The 24,547-nt window shown below is 44.0% G+C and overlaps 1 protein-coding gene across 4 annotated transcripts in view; it reads left to right on the forward strand.

The window, feature by feature from the left end:
* LOC138492643 (tRNA (32-2'-O)-methyltransferase regulator THADA-like) overlaps positions 1 to 24,547 on the forward strand; it is a 511,604-nt gene that overhangs the window by 233,056 nt on the left and 254,001 nt on the right. The window lies entirely within an intron of this gene.

A 24,547-nucleotide genomic window follows, 5' to 3' on the forward strand; every position in this document is an offset into this window, starting at 1 on the left:
ATCTCAACATCATATTTTGGTATAATTTCGAACGGTGCCTCAATATTATTCAATACATAAAAAACAATAAGACAATATTGTGTATCATTTTTGAAACAGACAATCTTTACCCTATCCACTTAACATTGTTGACAAATTCAACACAAACAATGTCCGATACCATAATTGATCTCAACTTATGTATTTCCTTAAAATAAGGCTAAAAAATATTGTCTATTAAGTGTGTAATAGCCTTTTAATCTAAAGTTGCGTTCTAGCATTACATAGTGTATGCTCTCACCATACAGTAACATGGTTTTAGCGGCACCTTCGGACTGCCATGGTTCCAATGCACCATCAGTAATCTTCGGAAGAATAAAGGGTGTTTTTGTAAATGGCATTTTTGTGTACTGCGCAGGGCCACCTGTTGGTACTTGTTGCACGGTTGTACCCACAGTACCGGGGTTGTTAATCTCTTTTCTTCCAAGGTGCGACAAATTGGATAGACATTATCATTCAGAGCGACCATGGTTGTTACTGGCATAAAAGAGGAAAAGGTCAATGATGACCGAGATTCAGCCATGACCGGCCCACTGGGAACCCTTGACACCAAATTCTTATCTAGTAAATTAGAAATAGAAGGTGGTATTCTAAGTGCCTTCTGTCATCAAGGTCTCCCTTGCTTCTTTGATCTATTCAATGATATTTATGGGAGTGGTATCCCTGTGGCTTTCTATGCCCACAAACTCTGTAATGTGATCTGGGTCATCCCACCCCTCCGAATACACTCAAAGGCAACTGATATCTAAACAAACATTTGTCTCCATAATAGAAATGGTTGGAGGTTGCTCAGTTCCATTAAAAAAAACACAGGGGTAACAAGGGTTTACTTATTGGGTTGTTCTGCTCTCCTGGAATGGTGTTTTCAGGTGTGATGGTGCAGATGAAAGTTGCACAGGTCTGGCCACGCCCCCACCTATTCTCAAGCATGAATGAAAGTACAAGCTGAGAAATGCTATGTAAACAGTTAGTGAAACACAAATGGTCATACAGCCGCCACGAAAAGTAGAATAGATTGTGCGATACAAGTAGGGCGAGAAGTAGTGTGCATTCGCAAAAGCAGACAACTCAGACAGGGTGGTTCAAGTAGTATAGAAATGGGCAGGTTGGGAGATGTTGCAGCATAAACGGGCAGGGAATAATTAAATGGCGGCATGCAATAGACACAAAGAACACCAACATGATGGAGAAAAAGCAGAAGTGCAGCCATTACTCAGACCAAACCCTGCAAGGCCTCAATTCTCAAATAATGCATCCTGAAATAAAATGGCTTAACACAAAGTCCTAGGCCTTACAATGCTCAGACTTAGCACAGGAGCCAACACTGGGCCCTGGGTTTGTAGGTAATTCAAGATACTCGCCTGTGGACCATGGTAGTCTGGTTCTGCAGGTCCCCTTCAACCATGTTTCCCCAATGGTTAACATTTGGCGGCTGAATCCTGCTTTGCTTCTCTGTTCCTGCGGCTGCTGGTTCTCGAAACCTTCACTGGATCTCTTGCTGTAGGGCACTGCTGCTGTCCACTGTGGTTGATTGGTTTGTACCGAGTACCTGTGCAAAGAACTGGGACATACCTGGTTTTTCATCATAACTGAATGTCAGCCTACAGATATTGGTCTGTTGTTTCTCATGGGGTATTTTCTTCAACCTTTAACTCCTACAAGTGACACTGGAAGGTACTTACCTGGATTATGGCATTTTTCTAGGGCACACCTGTGCTCCCTGGTGTGCTTCACCAAGTCGTGGATTATTAGAGACCTTCCTTGATCTATTCGGTATTTCTAAATCTGTGTATTACACTCCTGCATAGGTTGTACATTGTTTGTTAGGAGCACCAGTAACCATGGGTTGTCGTACCCTCCATCTCTGTTTTTAAGGTGGACTAGCAGCCATTTGGTGGAAACTTAGAGGCCTGCGCTCGTGGTGCCTACTGTGTGTATCAAGAGAGATTTGTTTTAGTTCCCACTCATTCGGCACGTGTGCTGTTTTTAGTATACAAAGGTTTCCTCCTTTGCTTTCAGTTTAGGTGCGTAAAGAATGTAGGTCCACAGAGATCATGGTTTCCATTTTTTTAATTTTATTCTCATGAATCCATCAATTGATGATATAATGGTTGGCGGCGTATTAATGGGTAGGTCTTACCTGGTGGGTGATAGCTAAGGGTCTGTCTTCATCTATGCTTGGTGCATGAGCGTCTGGTTAGCCCAGTTGGTCCTGGGTGGTTGGAGTTTGTAGGGCTGCAGTCGGCCCTGTTCTTAAGTAAGTCGAGATCAGTGCCTGAATAATTAAAAAGTGGACATTGTTGGCGAAGGCTCATGCCTGGTTGTTAGGATGAGAGGCACAGCAGTGTGTTGGTGTGGATTATCTGATGGTGTTCTCAGGGCCTCCCTCTGGGTGCTCCCCCGTGAGAGTTTTGGTGCCTATGGGTGGTGCCATGTGCTACATACGTATTGTAACATGGCCCTTACGTGTGGTGTACGAGCATAATATTCCAACGAATGGGTGCTCCGTGGTCCGTCACATAATGTGTATCCCAGTTCTAAATCCATGTAAGGCGGGCAATTATTCCTACCTTCTTGTGGTATATCGTCCCCTATTGTGGTTCACATATATTGTGTGCTGCGCCTCTATGCGCATTCTACAGTGATCCATATTCTCAGAACGAGGATTCTCTGAAATAGTGGCAGGTGCCTGTTGGCGGTTCCGTGGAGTAAGGGCACTGGTGCCCGGGGACCCTTCCCTAAGTGACCCCTAAGGGGGATGGGAGAAGGGTCTGTGGCTGTTGACGGTGTGAGTGTGAGTTCCGATCAGGTTGTGACATGCTAAATTGAAAAAACTTCTTGAGCCTGTAGCATGTGCTGCATGGCGGTAGAGATTTGGTGTTCGGGTGCCTAGGGGTTAATCAGGTCCCTTCTGAATAGTGTGCTTTGTGGCGGTTCTGGTGCCTAGGGGCTATTAACCGCAGTGCCATTTGAAAGACGTCTCGTGTCTTGTTCATTCACCGAATGGCAGCTAAGGTTTAGTAAGTGCCCGGGTGCCCGGAGACCCGCCGTCTCATGAATCTATGGTAGGAGAGGAGCGAGGTCTACTGCTAAGCATAATCTTGAAATGGTTTCCCATAAGTAAAGGATCGGTTGCATTGGGTTCGCAGCCGGTAGTAGACGTTGATTTAAAGGGCGCATCTTATCTCATGGTTTGTCTCCGCCTTCGAATCAAGCTACAATGGAGTGGCTTGTCCAAAAGCGTTAAATTACAGAGAGGCCGTCGGTGATTGGCCCGGGGAATGTATTCCATTGGGCAATGGTCTGGGGTTCCTGATTGGTCATGCTAGCAGCTGAGTGTTGTTGTGGTCTTCCTGCCGTTCATGTCTATTGTTTGCAATGTTTGAATGGGCTGAGGCGTGCACATTGGTCAGTGCGTGTTGCTGAGACGCATGACCAAGTGCCACAATGTAGGAGCGCAATGTCTTGTGTTGTGGTGCCAAGGTGGTCTGCAATGTTTAAATGGGCAGCTCATGCTAGAGTCGTGGGATGGTGGGCGCGAGACCAGGGGCCATAAAGTGGGAGCGCAATGGCTTGTGTATGTTGCCAGGGTGGTCTGCAATGTTTCCATGGGAAGAGGCGTGCCCATTGGTCAATGCGTGTTGCTGGTTGGTCATGAGGTGAAGCTGGAGTCATGGGATAGTAAACACGTGACCAAGTGCCAGATTTTAAGAGCACAGTGGCTTATGTCATATTGATTTTTCTTGGAGTATGTTATTGTCTGCTGGAGTGAACTATTCCCCTAAGGGGAGGCTAGTGTGGAGCCATGTATTGGAGGTCTGTGGGCGTATTACCGAAGTAATGCGTGCTGGTGGCGTATCACTTGGGTGATATGCACGGGGAGAGTCATGTGAGATGGTCAGCTAGTGACTGATGGCAGTGGGGAGGGAAGGACCCTCTGGGTGAGGAATGGCGGTAGTGGGCCGAGGATGGTCCCTTGGTTGAGCGCAAAAAGAAGAAGTCAGGTCAGTCCATAGTTGGGCAGGTCCCTGGTTGGTGAGGCGGTGGTTGAGTGGTGTGGTCCAAAGTGGTAGGTGTGGTGGGTTGGGTGGGATGTAGGTCAGGGTTCTGACCATTGTGAAATAGATAAAGAGCACCATTACAGCTGTACCTTACAAGAAAAAATTTAACTCATGTTCAGTCGAGCTCCGTGTTTCTAGTTCTACAAATTAGTCTTGCCTCATTTTGTCGAAGTCTCAGGGCTCTCTTTCCTCCTCTGGTATCAGGCTTGATCGTCTCCAAGCCAGCAAATCCGATGTCTTTTTGATTGTCCATGTGGTGTTTTTCCTGCCAGTGAATGGCTAGAGGATATCTCGCTTCTGTTGTTTTCGGGGAGCGTAGGTGTTCCCTTATTCTCATCCGTAGTTCATGTATGGTACTGCCTATGTACTTGAGTCCACATATGCATATTATTACATAGATAACAAATTTAGTACGACAGTTTATAAATTGGTCGATCTTTTGCACATAGACATTTTCAAAGTGTACTTTGTTGGTGGTGATGCTGTGGGGACACATTGTGCAGGTTCCACATTTATGAAACCCTGACCCAGTTTGTTTATTCAGCCAATTCCCCTCTGTGCTCGTCTGGGCTTCCATAAATGAAGGACTAAGCATACGTGTTGGTGCCCGATAGTAGGAGATTTTAGGTTTCTCGGGTATCCATTCTCTTATGTCCTGGTCAACTCCCAAAATGTGCCAATGTTTTGTAAGTATTTTCTCGATTTTTGCGCTATCCCCATTGTATTTTGTTACAAAGCGGATGTCATTCATTGTTTTGGCAGAACGCCACGTTGTTTTGTCTGCAGTAGCTCACTTCTGGGGATTGTGGTCACATGGTCCATAGCTTTCGAAATGTTGGCTGATTTGTATCCTCTTTTCAGAAATCTGTCTCGGAGTAGTTCACACTCTTCATTATATGAGTTGGTTGTGCTGCAGTTTCTTCGAGCCCTTCTTATTTCACCCTTAGGTATGTTCTCAATCACATTCTTTTTGTGACAGCTGGTGGAGTAGAGGACCGAGTTGACCTCAGTGGTTTTCATGAGTTCTGGTCTCCAGTCCAGTTGTTGTAGCAGTTATCCTGATGTCAAGAAAGTCAATGGTGTGGTCACTTTCTGTTCCAATCAGCTCTATTCCAAAGCTGTTCAGATAAGTCTTGTATTCATCCAAGGCTTCTTTTCCACCTGTCCAAATCAGTAGAATATCATCTATAAAGCGGTTCCATTTTAAGATGTGCCTCTTGTATTTGTCCTCTCTGAAGGCATGTATCTGTTCGTATTTGTGCATGAACAGATTCGCAATTGATGGTGCATAGGTTGCGCCCATGGCAATGCCTTTCTTCTGTTTGTAAAACATGCCATTGAACAGAAAAAAGCTGTTAGCCAGAGACAATTCAGGAAATTCCTTGACCATTGTCTGGTGTAGGTAATGAGAAGCAGAGATTTGCGCAAATGCATAATCAATTGCATCCAAAGCATGTCTATGTTTAATTGCTGTGTACAATGCTTTGACATCCAGGGTAACTCATAATTAGTTGGGTTCCCATGCAATTTCTTGTAAAACTGCCAGGGTGTGCATAGGGTCCCACAGATAGGTCAGGCACTTCTTTCTCAATAACATTGTTGATATATTTGGCTTAAGGTTCGTTGATAGAGCCTATTGCACTCATTATTGGTTCTAAACAGTGCCGAATGAGTAGGTTATACATTGTTTGACCATGGTGCTAATTGTTCCCTATTTGCTGTGTACTGTGCCTCCTCTGGGCCTAAGGACTGTCTTAATAAAATAAATATCCTGTATTTTGGTGGTCCACCCGGCTTGGCTGGACATTGTGTACACATGTTCCTGTAGTATTTATTCCCTGTCCACACACATATCCAGGAAACATTAAGTACTCTGGAAACCTGGCGAGTGTGATTAGAAGTACGTTTTATTAAGTTACAGGGATTGGAGGGGAAGGGGAATGGGAGCTATGGCAAATATATCTTTCCAGGTTATCTGTCCCGTCCTGTGTCCCACCGGTGCTTCGTGAAACCCTGGGTGACATGGGGTTCTACACAGCCAACATTCCATGGCTTGCATATAAACACTCTATGCAAGTCCAACACTACAGTTCCCTACATCGAAATGATAGAACTGTGTTATGTGCCTGTGTATTAATGAATAATACTTTATTTAGAATGGGGTACAAAACTTGTAACCAAGTTGTGTGTGGTACTGTATTGTCTAAGGGTATTTGTCTTACCTTATCTGTAAAGTCTCTATGCGTGCTGTTTACCACCAGTTATGTGGCTTAAATGTAAAGGGAGAAGGGTGATAAATGACCATGTACTCTTGCTTATTATCTATACTGTGCTCTTCTGTGTGTTATATTTAACCTGTGTACTTATTTTCCTATCATAAATATTTTGTGTGTGACCTTATAAGTAAAGCACATATTTTTCTGTATATCAGTGTGGTTTATCATTCTGTAATGTCTACTGGGATTAATTGTACCTCCCTGTTTAGTCTTCCTCCCACCTGATGTTAAATCTGACTGCTCTGCTACAGAGTGTGTGGACTTTCCATTTTGGGCGACACACTGTTCTACCATTAGGTCAGATGCTTACAGCCCTCACCAGAGGGTTGTGCACAAATATCTCTTCTGCCCCTACATCTCGCTTTCTCACATTTCCCTCAGTTCCTGGCTCTTAGGGTTTCGTTCTCCTACACAATGTGCACATCCGACCTGTGAGTTTATACTGTATGTACGTGTGTAGGTGTTTGTCTAACCTTAACATGCTATCTTTCAGATTTACAAGAGGAGGCAAGGGGACAGAATGGAAGTGACGCTGTTCTAGATTTCCTGGCTTTAGGTCTGATTAGAAAGAGCTTTCACCATCTGCAAGAGACATGCAAGTCACGTATTAGAGAGGGACTTCAGTGCCAGTCAGATGCCCCCTGAGGAAGAACGAATGCATGATGGTAAAAGCTGTTATAGCGGCAGCTATTTTGTAGGACTCAGTGGGTCCGTCTAAGGTTGTGAAAGATTTGTGAATGATGCTTTAAGGGCATGTTTTGTTTCACTGCTACACTGTACGTTGATTTGCTTTTCAGTTTTGTGCACCATTACATTGCTGCTGTTACTTTTCTTAAATTTGCACTGCATCGCAGAATAAAGAACATCTATATATAAACAAAGTCGGACCTCTTGGCTTTTCCAAAGCTTGTGTTCTAGGGCATCATTTTGCGTTTGAGGTACTCCTGAGTACTAAAATATTTTAAAAGAGCGTAATTTCGAATGTAGGGACAGCGTGGCCTTCATGCATCCGTTTGTGCATTGTTTTTCTTAATGTGAGGGGGTTGACTTAGCATTAAGTTGCAGTGGTGCACCCTATTGCGAATCAAACATCAATGAACCTTTTGTTGCAGAAATTAGCCATCCATTTGAAATCTGCAAGCTTGACTAGGACAGTCAAGTTCATGCTTCTGTTTGTAATTTCAGCACTTTTCACAATGCCACAGCGTGGTGTAATCAGTCATTTCAATTAACACATACTGATATGGTTCTTTTATTTATTTGTAATGTAATTGGTTCATTACTTTATTCCTAAATATAAAATTTGGTTCAATTAAGCATGCCGTTGTTTCATTGGAGGCTACTTTAGGCTTATTTGCAGTTGCATTCCTTCCTGGATTTTGCTTTTCAGACTCGGTCATCACAGGCACATGAGAACATTTTTCATTTGTTATGCTTTTTATACTAAGCCAATCATCACTTTTTCGAAAAATCTTTCTTTTTGCAACTCCCACCTTGCTCATTGGGACCCACAGCATATCTGCAGACAGTTTGTGTGATGGTGAACTGGGTTTTGGGAGCGACTTCGTTTTCGACCACACTCCCTGTCTTAAGTGTATTTGTTTTGGGGACAATGGTCAGCCCTTAACACTTCCAGTGCATGGGAACCCTGTCACCCCGTTATGTCGCTGGTAAAGCACTATAACCCTTTTCTCTCTCTGTTAGTTTCACTTTTTGACATTTTTCTACATCTGGTGTTGCTAGTCACAGGTTGGTCGCATGGCTAGCGTATTTGTTTTAACCATTTTTGGGTGCACTGCTTAAATTGTTTTACTGCATGGCAGTCTTCTGTGCAACATGGTGCTAAGAATGGATGTCCATATAATTTAAGACCCGCCTTTGTGCTTTCCTGGCCCTGTGCCATTTCCCCCTAATACAGGGGCGGGATATAGCCACCCCTCTTCAGCCGGGAAGAAGGCCTTTTTATGTCCCTGTGACTGGCTTGATCTGGGCGAGGGGTTGCAGAAGGCCCAATACGCAACACCCAGCTGCGTGTGAGTTATAGATGTATCTAAGCTGCCTGCCCATGATTGGGCAGCCTCCCAGTTGGAAATGTATAGGTTCTTCTTTTGGTGGACTGGGGTGCCCCCAGCTCAGGATTTAGTAGATCAGGCAGGGATCTGGGGCCATTCTGCAGTTGATCCTTTCTGGATGCAAGGGTCTGAAGATGATGATGCGGGATTCCAGATGCCTGTTGCAGAAACCTTCACTGGCCAAGCCAATCCCCTACAAGGCAAAGCTTTTCTTTTCACCTGTTAGGAAAGGTTTTCTCTTTTGCACATTTTATTTATTCATTATTTATTTTTGGTTTTAAAGAAAAAACCTTTAGAAAAAGATTAAAACACAGTAGTACTGAATAAAACTAACATACTAGTAAAATTCTCACCAAATTAAGAATAAGTATATTCAACAAATTCATAAAATATAAAAAATAAGGGCAAAATCACTAAATAACAGAAAAAGATATACATTTTACGCAAACAAATTTGAACATTCTATATACATTTAATCTTTTGCACCTTTCCCTCCATTGATTTCAATGGGGCACGCTTTTCTCTGCTGAATGTATAAGCTTTGCACAGTTTTTGAAGGGCAGTAAAGCCTTCAGCTTCAGTTCCCTTTACTTTTGCTCATTGTAATGAGGCAACAGATGAGTCCATCAGACTTTCAGTACTGCGAAATGTTATTTCTCTTTGTATTCTTATGTTTTGGCAATTGCATACAGCGCCTTATGGTGCAATGCAATGAGGATACTTGGTATCTTCATAACATTGTATCTTTTGGGTGGTTTTTGGTATCTTGTCTCTTTTCATATGTGCCTAGGACAAGATGGTGGCAGCTGTAACATTTTTACTGTTTTCCTTTTTTTTTTTATTTTTACTTGTGCACTTTCGCGTTTACTGCAAATGGCTGCTAAAGGTGACTAGCACCCTAACATGGCCTTTCCACAAGGTTTTTCGCTTGTTCTATGGCCAAATTGCCGTTTGGCCTTCTTCCTGTCCTCACAGATCTGGAAAATCCATTATAAGGTCATGAACTTGGCAGGGAAAGCTACTGTTTTCGCGAGATGGTGAGCCCTTTTGTGTGAGCCCAAGGTAGGGGTCTGCGACTGTCTGGTCCCAGTCCACATCCCTTGGTGCTACAGTGTTACACTTCGCCCTCAGCCGCACCACGTTCCCCGGGTTCTTCCTCGTTCCTCCCGTGTACACAAGGACAATTGGGGAGTTCCAGGTAACGCCAGAATAAGGGACAGGAAAGTGATCGCCCTTCATAAAGGGTTACGGCGCCGGCATGCGCCCTTCTTATCGCGCTGGCAGCTACCGTGGAAAATTGCTACACGAACTACATTACCCAGAAAACCTGTCAAGGGTTGTAGTTCCCGGCCTTGATACGGGAGCCTCATTTTCAAACGGTACGCCTCCTTGTTGTTACTTATTCCACAGCGGCGTACAGAACGCTGCTTCTGTTTAAAGTTACAACCGGCATACTTTCCGAAGTGCTCTCTCTGTACCTTGATTTTGGAAGTTCCTGTTTTCCCGTGTACCGACCCTGCCTGCACACGGACTCCTTCTTCTTAAACCTTATTTTGATTTGTTTGCTGACCGCCCATGTACCAGACCTCTTGCCTGCTTCCTGGACTCTTGGATAGTGATTTTGCTGTGTTAATTGACCGCCCGTGTACCAGACCTCTTGCCTGCTTCCTGGACTCTTGGATAGTGATTTTGCTGTGTTAATTGACCGCCCGTGTACCAGACCTCTTGCCTGCTTCCTGGACTCTTGGATAATTGATTCTGCTGTTTTTTGATCGCCCGTGTACCAGAACCCTTGCCTGCTTCCTGGACTCTTGGATAGTGATTACTCTGGTAAGAACAACTCTATAATTGGAATCCCTCTTTCATCAGACTGTCATCACGTCTGTGGATTTTGGCTTCATTTCTAAAGTGCATTTTGGAACGCTTTGCTGTGGTGCACCATCCCGAAACCAGTGCGACCCTCGTTCCGCTCGGGGATAGCTGCCTTACTAACCTTCCTTTTTTTTATTTTATACTTTCGTTGTTACCCAGGATTCTTTACACCAATCTTACTTCCACCAGTGGTAAAGTATAGTTTTCTTGGTTTTCAATATTGGAGAGTTACACATTTAGCTATATACTAAAGCCTCTTTGCTTTATAGGTTGTTCCAGTTCTTTTGGCTTAAGGGGAGTTAAACCAGGTACTACTTAAGGGCTATAGTCTTGGGGAGACCAGATTTAGAATTGACATATAGTTTAACTTGTTATCCTTTCCTTTACAGCCTGGGTTCGAGGCGGTGTGTTCTCCCCGCTCTTTTGATCGATCGGTCCCCTTGTCTGTACTGTTCAGCAGGTGGTCATATCAGTTTAAAGAGTTCTTTCCCTCACAGAGAGGAGGCTTGGGTGGAGGCTCCAACCCTTGCTCCTTCAAGCAACTCCCCAGCACTAGAGGTCCGGCCTGTTTTACGTACTCCCCATTCTGGTGAGTAACATACAGACTCTGCTGCTGGGCTAATGTGAAAGCAGTAGTTGTCTTTGGTTGGGCAACTACTGGCTGTTTGAATGCGGCAGATCCTTACCATTGGTGTGTTTGGACTTGCTTCCAGTTCCGAATCTGGATCAGAGGAGGACGCCTCCAGACATTCGTCAGGTCTACGTTGGAGCCAAGAATCCTAAAATGAAAAGCAGCCTGCTGATGACCAAGAACGACTTCTGCAGTGGACCAGCATCCTCTCCAGTCACTGGCCCGGTGATGCTGTGCCCCTTTGCAAGCTCGCAGAAGTCCCTCGTCAGTGCTGCAACTCTTGGACTAGTGGGAACAACTATTCTCAAGGCCTGTTCGAGGTTGTATACCCCAAGAGCCTTCGGAAGTTTCCCTGGTCTTGCGGAAGGACTGACCAGCTCCCTCATGGGCTATTTCACCAGAGACGTTGCCATTACACGTATAAGCCTGCAAATGTAGTGGTTGGCAGTATGTGCCATACGTTGCTTTCTCCTGGAATTTCAGCCTGCAAAGTGTGATCAGCACTGGAATTCACCTTTCTCCATCCTGTGAAAATTCCTGAAGGGGTCTGCTCTGTGAAAGTCTGAATTTCTGCATTCTCTGGTGTCGCATCTTGAAGTTCGACCCGACCACAAGAAGCACTCGAACCTGCAACCTCTGGGGAACCCCTCACCTGAACAAGGACGTAAGACCGTGTGGCCAGCGATTCCCAGACGATCCATCATGTGACCTGGGAAAATATGAGTCAGGAGGTAAGAAAACGCAACTTTTCCTACCCCCCCCCCCGTCCTCAATATGATAACATTGGGTGCAAAGCCCTTTGTCTCCTAACTCCCTCTTTACTTACCTTTGGTTGTTGAACCTGGGTCAAGTATCCGACCCCTGGGCTAGCGTTGGGGGCAGGAAGAGATAGTTATTGCACTTTTAAATAGTTAGGGAGTGTTTAAAATCACCACCACAAGCCCATCAAATCCTTTCAGAGAATACTTTTCCTGGAAAACCTTCTCTTGGAACCTGTGACTGTGACCATACATCTTTGGGTTGGACTTCTTAAGCAAAGGGAACTGTACTTGTGATTGGTTCTTATAATTTTTCCTGCTTCTAAATTACTTATCTGATTAAATTATTGACTGATACATTGTAAGTGAACCTACTGGTGAATGTATATATTTGTGGTACATGGTTTTATATGATAATACTTCCTGATAGTTTCATTTCTTAGTGTGTTCTCAAATGCCTAATAAATAACTGTAGTTGTATACATACTATCTAAGCTGAATTATGGTATGTTATTCTATGTGAGCTCATTGGGACCATTCTTACTCACTTCTAAGATTAAGCCTTTAATGTTCTCCCACGGAACCTTGATTGGGTTTTGGATAAACTCTTAGAGACTCCCTGTTCACTTAGGGTGGCCTTCTAAAATATTCCCCCAGGGTTGATTTTAGAAATACATCTTAACATCACTCAACACAGGAGAGTGTTAAATGATGCTGCCCTCCCTGTAGCTGGGGGGGCCTAACTTATTCTGAGCTCTGCATCTCTGATGTTGTTCTCGAGTTCTGACGAGTTGTATCCCTGCATCTGGAACCTATGTTTCTGGGCCCTCGTGCAGCTTGGTGCTATAATGGGTCCGGGATATCGCTACACTGCTGCTACTCTCTACCAAAAAGGGTAGTCCTGGTGGAGCCTGTGTTATATGTCCTTCCTTCAAACCTTCACATACCCGCCGTGACTGAGGTGCCCTGGGGTATCCTCCAATGTCATGGGACTCTCAGATTTAGCCAAGTCAAGGGATGTGATGATCGATTTCTTAGCCAAGTCAAGGGATGTGATGATCGATTTCTAAAAGGTTACTCAGAGTATAACTGACAGACCCAGCTGTCACCTGAAGAATTCTTTGCACCTCCGACCCCTGGACCTCCAACCCTAGAACCGGCAGTGGGAGCAGTTGTCCGCAACTGCCCTAACCTACCTGCGGACATTGCTTTGCTTTGATAAGGGCATGAGGGACTGGTTTGCATACCCTAGACCCCCTGTTCCCCATTGGATTACAGAGGGCATACAATCCTTCCCTGCATCTACCTGGACTTGGAACTTGGTGGTGGAACCTGAGCCCGGCATCCTGTCTGGGATTCTTCAGGATAACTGGGATAGTTTAATTTCTTAGTGTGTTCTCAAATGCCTAATAAATAACTGTAGTGTATACATACTATCTAAACTGAATTATGGTATGTTATTCTATGTGAGCTCATTGGGGCCATTCTTACTCACTTCTAAGATTAAGCCTTGACTGTTCTCCCACGGTACCTTGATTGGGTTTTGGATAAACTCTTAGAGGCTCCCTGTTCACTTAGGGTGGCCTCCTAAAATATTCTCCCAGGGTTGATTTTAGAAATACATCTTAACATCACTCAACACAGGAGAGTGTTAAATGATGCTGCCCTCCCTGTAGCTGGGGGGGGCCTAACTTTTTCTGAGCTCTGCATCTCTGATGTTGTTCTCGAGTTCTGACGAGTTGTATCCCTGCATCTGGAACCTATCTTTCTGGGCCCTCGTGCAGCTTGGTGCTATAATGGGTCCGGGTTATCACTACACTGCTGCTACCCTCTACCAAGAAGGGTAGTCCTGGTGGAGCCTGTGTTATATATCCTTCCTTAAACCTTCACATACCCGCCATGACTGAGGTGCCCTGGGGTATCCTCCAATGTCATGGGACTCTCAGATTTAGCCAAGTCAAGGGATGTGATGATCGATTTCTAAAAGGTTACTCAGAGTGTAACTGACAGACCCAGCTGTCACCTGAAGAATTCTTTGCACCTCTGACCCCTGGACCTCCAACCCTAGAACCGGCAGTGGGAGCAGTTGTCCGCAACAGCCCTAACCTACCTGCGGACATTGCTTTGCTTTGATAAGGGCATGAGGGACTGGTTTGCATACCCTAGACCCCCTGTTCCCCATTGGATTACAGAGGGCATACAATCCTTCCGTGCATCTACCTGGACTTGGAACTTGGTGGTGGAACCTGAGCCCGGCATCCTGTCTGGGATTCTTCAGGATAACTGGGATCCTTAGCTGCCTCTTCCGCTGACAGGTGAACTGATTTAGTTTTAATACAAATCTAATATACTGACTGTAGTTCTAACTTGACATTGAGCCCCAGTACTTCCTATGGGCTATGTGATGAATCCGATGGTGTCATCATTCCTTTCCCAGTTGTGGCCTCTCCCCATTTGACCAGGGGACGGCAACCCTACCTGATCCTGTCTTTGGGGCGGCTATCTGAGGGAGGATCATATGGTGGGAGTCAGCCCTTGGGATGGTTTCATTAAATCATCGGACAAGACATGGTATCCCCCCTTTTTGTGAGGATACCCCTCCATGCCCCCTGCCTTAATGGCATATTGTCATACATACCCTCACCCACCTAGGAAAGGTACTAGAAAAATTTCACAGGATGTGTATACAAGTCCTTAAAATCTGACTTGCCTTTCAAGACTCCTGAAAACACCTTTCCAGACTTGCCTTATAAGATCACGAGAACGCCTTTTCAGACTTTGCATTAAAGTTATCAAAAACAGACTGCGATTGCCCTAAAAAAGAAAATACTGTGACTAAGAAGATGAGCTGAGTAATGAAGATCACTGGATGCCAGGAACACACGCTGCACTCTATTTCTTTCAGGAACATGTCTGATGCCGAAAGATTTCAACCAGCAGACCAGCTGACAGGCAGACGCTGGCTGGCGAACGCTACTTCTCTCGGTGCTGACCGAGGGACCGCGGGGATGGTGTGGTGTCCGTGGAGCGAACCTGCTCACCGACTAGGAAGAGAGGAGTGAACTGCAAGCAGGAGTATGCTGTGGGAATGCCAGAGGCAAATGAAAGGCTTCTGGGCATTCACAGGTACTGGAAGGCAGCCTCCACACCACCAAAGCCCGGAAGGCCACAGAACAGATGAGCGGGAGCTGCAAGAGGCAGAGAAGCAAAGGCGGAGAGAGGGAGCAGAACGCCAAAAGACCGCCACAGACTTGCAGCTGGAGAACCAACATACGCTAGCAAAAGTCAGTGAGTCCACCCAAGGGAAGAGGGGACACCGGGGCATATTGACAACCCTACCAAAACCCACAAAAACGTGAATGAAGTATATGAGCGAGAACAAACAAGTGAACATTTCTTAAAGGGGTAGAACCAGTGCTTAAAGTGGACCGTGACCTGCCGGGGCTGGGCCCCGGTAGTCTCCAAAAAGTGGGACTGAGCTGGGGCCCTGCTAGGGCCCAGTCCTACCGCAACATTGGCGGGATGCATTATCCCGTCGCGGCCGCAGCCGCGACGGGCGATGCGCCTGCAATGAAGTCAGGCAAGCTGACAGAAGTGGCAGCCAGCCACAGCGACGCTGTGATTGGCTGCCACTTCCGTCAGTCATAGTAACTGCATCTGGTGACCCCTCGCACGAGAGATCACCAGAGGCAGTTAATGTGCCTTTGTTTCCCCAGGTCGCCGAGGCTTCTTTAGCCCTCGGCGAACCTGGGGATTCCTAGACATATTTCGAGGTTTATAAAAGATAGCTTTGAAAGTACACATTTAAAGCCATCTTTTACAAAGCTTTGCCGACGGACAATTTTGTCCGTAGTCAAAGCTTTATAAAAGGTGGCTTGAATTGTGTACTTTCAAAGCTATCTTTTATAAACCTGAAATGTTTAAAAGATGGCCTGAAAACTAGGCAAACCGTAGGGTATGCACACAAATATATATAAATGTTATATATTTGTGTGCGTACCTTACTATGGTTTGTGTAGTATGCAAGCCATCTTTTATAAACGTAGAAATGTTACATATTTCTATGTTTAGAAAAGATGGCTTGCATAGTACACAAACCATAGTAAGGTACGCACACAAATATATAACATTTATATATATTTGTGTGTATACCCTACGATTTGCGTACTTTTTAGGCCACGCCCCTCCCACAAGCCACGCCCCCAAATGAGGGCCCCCCCCCTCGATTTCGTGCAGTACACCTATACGAGAAGTCCTGGCAGGTTAGTATACCAGGCGGATTCAAGACCTGGCAGAAAAAATGACTATCAAATTTATAGGTATGCACAGAACCTACATGAGACAAGCCCTGGCAGGAGAGTATACCAGGCAGATGCAAGTTGTATGCGTGCTCATGTGACAAAGCCCTGGCAGGAAAGCACACCAGGCATTGTCAAGTTGAACAGTTTGTAATATACAGGATCCAAGGAAGTCCTGATATAAGGATACATCAGGTCTAGAAAAAGGATGTGGAAACATATCAAAGAGGAGAGAAAACCTGGCAGGAGAGTACACCAGTGAATTCCTGATTTGTTTTATCCTTCGAGATTTCACACATTGTATGTTTTTTCCCAAATAAACATTAATATTTATTTCATTTTTTGGAATGCAACCCTTTAAAAATAGAGGTGTTGATCTAATGTCTCTCAGCTGAAAATAGGATTATATAAATCGAGAGGCAGAACTCATGAGTTTATTTCACAAGTAGTATTTGTTAAAATGTGTTATTTGGAGTGTTGGACCAAAGATAGTCGAAGACTACTCCTATTTTTTGTGTGGTTCGGAGATATATTCCTTTGTGTAAACTCCGTTCCTAGGGTTTTCAAATACACAATCCCTTTTGGTGTTGGGATTACAGTGTGGCCTGAATCGGGGATATCTCTGATCCGTAATTTTTCCAATCAGGTCACATAAAAGGCGACCGGTTTCAGTGGTATTGGGATTATTAAGACCACTTTCTTCAGGGCTAAGGACCAACACCAGTTAGTGTGTGGTCTAATTTCTTCCGCTGCTAATAATGAACTACATACCGAAGGCCTACTAGCACTTCTGTTTCCTAATCCTACCTATCTGGGAATGTTTTTAACACAATTACCGATCAAGGGCCTCTGTAGCCCCTATATTGAAACAATGCACCTGTCACTGTCGACCACAATGTAACCCGGTCAACCGTACTTATTGTTACTCTATTGTATGTCCATATCATGTTGTAACCTCCTCTAAGTCTCCGGCGCCCAGTTACCCCAGGGTAAGGCGCGCAGTATAAATAAAGAAACTAAGATTTGGGCCTGATCAGGTTGTCATTGTCCAACAGACAACGCCAATAAGCAATTGCAGACCCAAAGAGACACAGGAAGGACCTTAGTCTAATAGCCCCGAACCCCAAAGTGAGATACCATCCTCAAATGCATCTTATGCTAACTCTCTACTCTGCACTAACAAACAATAGAACGCAGCTATACCCCTTGATTAATTCGGCCTAGCTGCACACATACTTATACACCTCAATGAAGACCCCAACAGTCTTTAAAACGCAGCAATAGCCCGTGGAAAATGGCCTAGCTGCACACATAATCCCATTTACGAACTCCACTGCCGACAGAATGCAGCAATCCAAGTCCAATTGGCCTTGTTGCGCACACTCTACTGATCTCACAAAACCACTGCACCACACCTAGCACTAGAATGCAGCTAGACACCACTTAATCTGCCCTGGCTGTACACATACCGCGTGCACCCAAGCACTATTTACTACACTACTCTCTCCACTGACCTGGACTATGGTCCCTTAGGGCGGTCAACCTACAGCGCTTTGGAATCATACCAATGTTAATGTTAATGTTAAAAGACATTTGTACCGCACACTATCACCACCGGAGTGGTCCCCTGGTGCTCTGGTGGCTCCGAAAAAGGAGGGGAGGTTGAGTTAGTGGTCGGAAGCAGGAAAAGTGCAAGGGAGCAGTGATGTGCTGTTGGCGGCCTCAGCCCGGTGGGTCCGTTGGCTGGGCCTGAGGTGTTTGCGGCCGGGAGTCGTTGTGTACTGTTGTGCAACATTATGTGTGTTTTGTTTTGTTGTTGCAATGTAGTGAAGTTTGTGCGGTTTGTTGTGCTGTAGGTTTTGGTTGTGTTTGGTTTGGAGTTTGAGAGGTGTATGCAGAAAGGGAAAAGTTAGTAGGGTTGGTTAGTTTGTGTCTCTATCCTGAGTTGGGGCGCTTGGCTTGTGTGGTCTCCCCTGATGCGGCTCTGTCCTGATCTCGGTCCGACTGGCATATAAGGTTCCTTACTCCTCTGGCCCCCACCTCTAACATGCTCTCTCATAGCTCCCCTTATCCTCCCTTCATACTCCTGTGGCCAGTGCACCTGCCAATGTCAACTTCTCAGGTAGTGTGGTGATTGCTAATATCTTGACAATTCCACTCCACTGTGGTGCCTGGCGGTAACTAAGGGGCGGGTGAAAGTGTTGGTCGGACTGTCTGGGTTAGTTGACTCAGTTTCCGTACGTGCTGCCTGTGTTCCAGTATATTCGCGGTCATCCGTCCAGGTTCCGTTGGAGTTACCTTCTTGGGTCAGGGATGTCCTTGTCCTTTCCGGTTTAGTCGTCCTTTTTTCATCCTTTGGTTTGCAGACTTAGTCTGTGGTGTTGACGAGCCAGGTTTTTAGTGATTTCCTAAATTTTAGGTGATCTTCAGTGTTTCTTATTTCTTTTGGGATGTTGTTCCAGGTTTTTGCGGCTAAGTGGTAGAAGTCTTACCAATGGTAAAAGGTGCTATACAAATTCCTAATAACATAACGTATCTGTTATTAGATCGAGATCCAACGCAAACAATCTGATCTATCATTGAGACAGTCTTAGAAAATGCACTAGCAGAAGAATGGATCACCCAAAACAACAGAGTTCCTCACAAAAAAAGTAATGATAATGCCTGTATTATATGGACTACCAGAACTTGCTAAATCCCCCATTGAGACCCATAGTTGCTGCCACACAAGGCATAGTTGATCCATTAGCTAAATAATTGGATAAACTCTTGCAACCACTAGTTAAAAAAACATCCACATATCTACGTGACACAGCACACTTTTTAACCACAGTAGAGAGTCTGACTGATGGATCTACAACCAGAATGGATATTATTTACACTAGACGTACAAAGCTTGTACACCTCGATTCCACATAGCGAGGGTCTAGAAGCTCTTGAAAGGGTCCTGTTACAGGAAGAATATTTCCAATCCAACAAGATCTTTGCGCTAGAAATGACCAAAATCATACTTTACAATACTTATTTTCGCTTGAACAAACACTACTAGCTACATGTTTTAGGGACATCTATTGGTTCGGCGATGCCACCTGCCTATGCCAACCTCTTTACGCTTGCTATTGAGACAAAATATATTTTACAACAATAAGAATGGTCTGAAAAATTGGCAATGTGGAAGAGATTCATAGATGACAATTTCGGCATCTGGAAAGGTCCCCAAAGTGAAATTGATACATTTTTTATTTACCTCAACATGTGTTATCTAAGGATTACATTTACTCTAGATGTTGGCTTACCAACATGCATTTCCTAGATGTTGAAGTAACATATTGCCAACATCGATTCATCGAAATCCCTCAGACGTTAATAATATGCTACACTATGCCAGCATTCACCCCCAACATCTTAAGGATAATCTACCACTTAGCCAGTATTTAAGGATTAGAAGATTAGTATCTGATGACACTGATCATGATGAAGCCTCACGTAAATTACAGAAAGGTTCAGATCCAGAGGGTATCCAGAAGCAGTACTAGATAAGGCAAAACTGAGAAGCAGCACACTAGGAAGACCCTGCTAGAACCCTAGGAGGACAGAAATGAGCCTCAGTTGATACACCTCATGACATTTTCCAGACTAGTGCCTAGATCAATCGAATACTGAAAAAAAAATTGGAAGATTACTAGACTAGACCAACAATTCACAAAATTATTTCCCAAACCACCCGTGGTAGCATACACAAGAGGGTATCATTGGAGAGCATCTGGTTAAAGCTTAAAGACCTGCCCTGTCTAGACAACCTCTCCTAACCAAACCCAAACATGGGACGGTCCCTTGCATCCACTGCAGTCACTGCAAAACATCCAAAAGGGTGACCATATCAGACCCACATACTGGTCAAAAGATTGGGTTAAAACATTTTTCTACTCGTGACTTAAAACATGTCATATACAGTTTGATCTGCCCATGCAGCAAATTCTACGTAGGACAAACTACACGAAAGATTAACGAGCGATTTACAGAATATACATCAAATATACGGACAAACAACTTAAAATCAGCTAGGCACTTCTCCACTATGAGACATACCGAAGCCCAGTTGAGATACGTAGTATTCGAACTGATAAGAACTCCATCTAGAGAAGGAAATCCTAGTGAACTGTTACTCAAGGGGGAGATGTTCTGGATCCACAAGTTAGATTCACTAGACCCCACCGGTATGAATGAGGAATGTTCTCTAGTTCCCTTTCTTTGGGTGAACATTTGTGAATGATACTGACTTTATTTGTACATCACATGCCGATTTCAGCATTTGAAATGAAATCACAGGAGAAGGAACGTGATTGTTATGCCATTTGAAATAGGAATAATCTGAGTATCAACTAACATGTACAAAATGTATTTTTGTAACCATCGGGGTATACTCTCAGAAAATGTAAGAAATACTTTTCTCACTGTCTAGATATTGCTTCTCTGAGATTATCATAACACTGCATTGTATTCTACTGTACCATATATAATATTCAGAACATCACAAACAATGAGTGGCACTTTGCCCAGTAAGACATTAAAGACCGTTATAATTTCTAACCACAAATATTGTATAGGCACTCAGAAAATGTAAGGATTTTTCTCATTGTGATAATATCCCTTCTCTGTTATAATTACAACACTGCATTATGTATCATTGCCCAATTCTACTTTAGGTTGTGTGAAATACAGACAGTAAGAAATGTAAATGCACACATGGTCATGCCGAACTGTAATCTTAACTATGTAGTATTGCGTTCACTGAGAAATTACGTCACTCGAAATTCATATCCAGTTGGAGAAAATGTATACATCAAGCAATGTTTATGCACAAATACTTTTAATTCTTAGGATACACACCCGTATCACATTGAGAGTGCAATTGACACTTTGACACCTTTCCCCCCCAACTCATCTTGCTGACTTCTTGGATTGTATACATGAATGCCCTTGGATATTTTAGCTACATGTGACCTGTAGAGTAGCGCAAAATGGGGCAGATTAAATTCAACACTAAAATTGTTGGAAATGCATTATTGTACTAAATGTATTTACGAATTGGATGATTAGTTCGGATTCAGAAATTCTGAATTTTATTTATTATTTACTCTTTATGAATGATGTGTTGAATTGAAAATGTGTGAGAATCATTAAATATGTGTTATGAAAGAAAAAGACCACTGTATATTGGTTTAATATATTTGAGTTTGAGAATAAATGGCCAGTTGGGGAGGTCCCCACTAAGAGTTCACGAGGATTATCTGTTGGAAACAACTGATTTTTTGGGGGAGGGGGTGAATGGTTTGTTTGGACCCAAGGGTCCTATCCTTGTGCATCAAAAATAGTAGAAAAATAGTTAATGGCTATGAGCATAACGGAAGCATTACATATGAATTGGGCTGTGCACCTTCTTTTTGTATTTTCGTTCTAGATTAAACTTTATGCATTCAGAGGAAATTAGCCAGATGAGCGAGTTTACCTATGTATTATATCCAACAAACTTAAGGGAGATGTCATTGGTGAACACCCAAAGTTATACTGCGTCATGACCAGAACGACTATGTTTACATTTACCCAGTGACGTTACTGCGTTTGGACGTCAAACGTCAATGACGTCTGATAAATAGCGCCCATTTTCGATTCAGCGCGTACCTGCTCCGATTACATAGAACAGCGTCTATAATTCTGTAAGGATGTAAGAAAAATGGATTCCTCATCCATTATGCTAATATACTCACCTTTAGCTTTGGTCTATTACACCTACACCTCACATTGAGAGGTTGTTATTTTACCTTGCAAACTTCACTAGAACACCAACACCCTACCTGAACACAGTTGTGCCCTCAAGGGACATTAAGGAAGCAGACTGAAAATAATGAAACCATCCTTTTGAATTGTACTTACTCTTCTTTGATCAGTGAGTGTCCGTAGATAGTCACACTTTTAGAAAGCTGCACACATAACCGTTGCAGTATGGACTCTACCTGATCCTTATCATTAATTTCTTAATTACAGATGTGTAGGCAGGTTCCCTTGCCCCCACTATCATTAGCTGCACCTGCAGTGACTGATTCAGAGCCTCAAGTGGAATACGTTTTTTTTCCTTGAGTTATAAGGTATGCATCCACAACATATTCTGAATCTGATACTACCTTACTAATACCTGAGTGATTATTTATCTACATCAAAGTGATTCTAAACATAGATATAAATACCTGAGTGATTATTGATCCACACACAGATCTAGTTATGTCCGGTGTTATCAGGTACTGAGAATCTTGGAGAACATCAATCGATGGCTCATGCCAGATGAGAAGACATCCCATTTACATTGTTGCCTGTGAAGTCAGCCAGGGGATTGATAAAAGTCCTCAGTGACATTAGCGTATACATTTTACTTCTACACACATCCAGATTAACTCATGTTTGTTTTATTTACACATATTTGTGTACTTATTCTTCAGATGTTTCATGATGTGTGAAGAGTTAAAAAGCGGGTTGGCAGGATGGGAACGCTCAAGATGCTGAATACCGTGTACACCACAAAGGGTTCTTTTGCATGGGCACCCTTATCCACATGACCACCCCAGACCCGGTGTCTCCAGACTCCACTTTGAAGACCCTGTCCCTGCAATCAACATATGTCTGTGTCCTTTGACTGTGCTCCGAGCCTATTGCACTCGCCTCATCCACATCCACCCCCCTCAGTTATCAATGGCTTTTCGCACCTGTGGGAGTGCGCTCGCAAGGGGTCTGGTAGGATGTGAACGCTTAAGGTGCTGAATACCATGTACACCACAAAGGGTCTTTCGCATGGGCACCCTTATCCACATGGCCATCTCAGACCCGGTGTCTCCAGATTCCCCTTTGAAGACCCCGTCCCTGCAATCAACATATGTCTGTGTCCTTTGACTGTGTATTGCGCCTATTGCTCTCGCCTCATCCACATCCATCCCCCTCCACTATCAATGACAGTTCGCACCTATGGGCGTGCTCTCGCAAGGGGGCTAGGAGGATGGGAACGCTCAAGGTGCCGAATACCATGTACACCACAAAGGGTTCTTTCGCATGGGGACCCTTTTCCACATGGCCACCCCATATCTGGTGTCTCCAGACATCCCTTTAAAGACCCCATCCCTGCAATCACCATATGTCTGTGTCCTTTGACTGTTTTCCGGGCCTATTGCACTCTCCTCATCCACATCCATCTCCCTCCGCTCTCAGTGACAGTTTGCACCTGTTGTGGGCGTGCTATCGCAAAGGGGCTGCACTGGCTGGATTAAAGAGGTCAAACATTGTCATAGAGGCCTGGTGGGTGTGAACGAACATGTCAGACATTAACATACACACTCACTTCTGTAATCCTTTATAAACACTGTGGGAGTGAACAAGAAAACATCTGTGAGATCGACAGCGGATATCGCCAGCCCTCCACTTTTTACTTTGCTTGCTGAGTAACAGGTATTCAACTTTTACTATTGTTTCTGTAGTGTCAACGTTCTCTGCTAGTTATTGTCAAACAGTGGTCATGCCAAGCGGAACTAAATTCAAATTAAGGCATGAGTATTTCAACAGACTTCAATGGAGCAGTGCCCAGAGAGGTGCAACCAGATCAAAAAACAAGCTAAAGATTTTTATATAAAAAGATTTTTTTAAATTGTATTATTGTTCACAAATGAATAAAAGAAGATATTAAATCTATATTGGCCCATAGTACATATTGGGTCTTTGTAATAAGAGCAAAGTGCATCACAGTTAAAGTGCTGATAATGCCCTAGTGGAGACCACCCTAGGGGTCCACACCGCATCACACAAGTGGAAAGCCAGACACCCCAGTCGGGTGAAGGGGATCACGCGAGAGGGGATTTTTTCTTTCAAAATATACATGAATTGCATTCAAACACACTGTTATAGGGACTGCAAAATAATTTGGAGTCAACCTAACAATAGTTATTTACATCACATTAGTAGTTTCAGCGGATTAGAGCATCTAGCTGTGCTTCAGTTGATGTCTGTCTTCTTCAGGACGGCGCACTCCCTTGTTATTAAGCGCCACGTGATATGGATTAATTCAAGTATGCATGATTCTAAAACCAGCAATAAAGAGCCAACCACAATGGGTGTTGTGAACCCATATTCTCGACCAGGCGAATTGGGATCAACATCATATGTTTTATTCTAATGATGTGTCAACCATACTACGGCCAGACCCCGATTAGTGAGTCTAATACAGATGGCTAGAATAAATAGCCATAGATGGAATTCAACACACGCAGAACCAAGAAGTGGATTGTTGGAAAGAGGAGAAGTCTATTTATTCGCTGTATTCCCCATCCAGTAACGTCATGCTGCATGAAGTTCAGGCACTCGCATCCTGAAATCCTATGGTTAACCTCTCTTCGGAGTGTCCTCCTATCGTGTCCGGTCTGTTGAAATACTCATGCATTAATCTGAATTTAGTTCCTCTTGGCATGACCACTGTTTGACAATTGTTAGTTGTTTCCCCTCTG

Source organism: Ambystoma mexicanum, chromosome 10 (assembly GCF_040938575.1).
Source record: "Ambystoma mexicanum isolate Mex_15411 chromosome 10, UKY_AmexF1_1, whole genome shotgun sequence".
Lineage (NCBI taxonomy): Eukaryota > Metazoa > Chordata > Amphibia > Caudata > Ambystomatidae > Ambystoma > Ambystoma mexicanum.